Source organism: Cervus canadensis, chromosome X, assembly GCF_019320065.1.
Source record: "Cervus canadensis isolate Bull #8, Minnesota chromosome X, ASM1932006v1, whole genome shotgun sequence".
NCBI lineage: Eukaryota > Metazoa > Chordata > Mammalia > Artiodactyla > Cervidae > Cervus > Cervus canadensis.
This window is the reverse complement of record NC_057419.1, coordinates 33281939-33283035: the sequence shown is the minus strand read 5'-3', so window position 1 is coordinate 33283035 and position 1097 is coordinate 33281939.

Genomic DNA, 1097 nt, shown 5'->3' with positions numbered 1-1097 from the left:
TCACACATTCTCAGAGAAATACAAATCAAAACCACAATGAGCTACCATTTCATGCCAGTCAGAATGGCTGCTATCCAAAAGTCTACATCAATAAATGCTGGAGAGAGTGTGGAGAAAAGGGAACCCTCTTACACTGTTGGTGGGAATGCAAACCATTACAGCTATTATGGAGAACAGTGTGGAGTTTCCTTAAAAAAACTGGAAATAGAACTACCATACGACCCAGCAATCCCACTGCTGAGCATACACACCGACAAAACCAGAACTGAAAGAGACACGTGTATCCCAACATTCATCACAGCACTGTTTATAATAGCCAGGAAATGGAAGAAACCTAGATGTCCATCAGCAGACGAATGGATAAGAAAGCTGTGGTACATATAGACAATGGCACTTCACTTAGCCATTAAAAAGAATTCACTTGAATCAGTTCTAATGAGGTGGATGAAACTGGAGCCTATTATACAGAGTGAAGTAAGCCAGAAAGAAAAACACCAATACAGTATACTAACACATACATATGGAATTTAGAAAGATGATAATTATAAATCCATATGCAAGACAGCAAAAGAGACACAGATATATAGAACAGTTTTTTGGACTCTGTGGGAGAGGGCGAGGGTGGGATGATATGGGAGAATGGCATTGAAACATGTATATTATCATATGTGAAATGGATTGCCAGTCCAGGTACAATGCATGAGACAGGGTGCTCAGGGCTGGTGCACTGGGATGACCCAGAGGGATAGGGTGGGGAGGGAGGTGGGAGGGGGATTCAGAATGGGGAACACATGTACACCCTTGGTGTATTCATGTCAATGTATGGCAAAACCACTACTATATTGTAAAGTAATTAGCCTCCAATTAAAATAAATAAATTTATTTTTTAAAAGGAATGGTTTCTTTAACATTGACTGGATTGATCTTGTAGTCACAGGACTGTGAAAAGAAGCTCAAGAGCCTTATCCAAGACAATAGCTCAAAAGCATCAGTTCTTTGCCATTCAGCCCTCTTTATGGTCCAGCTCATTGAGTATGGCAAACCATTCAATATCATGGTAATCCAAGTCTATGCCCCAACCAATAATGCTGAAAAAG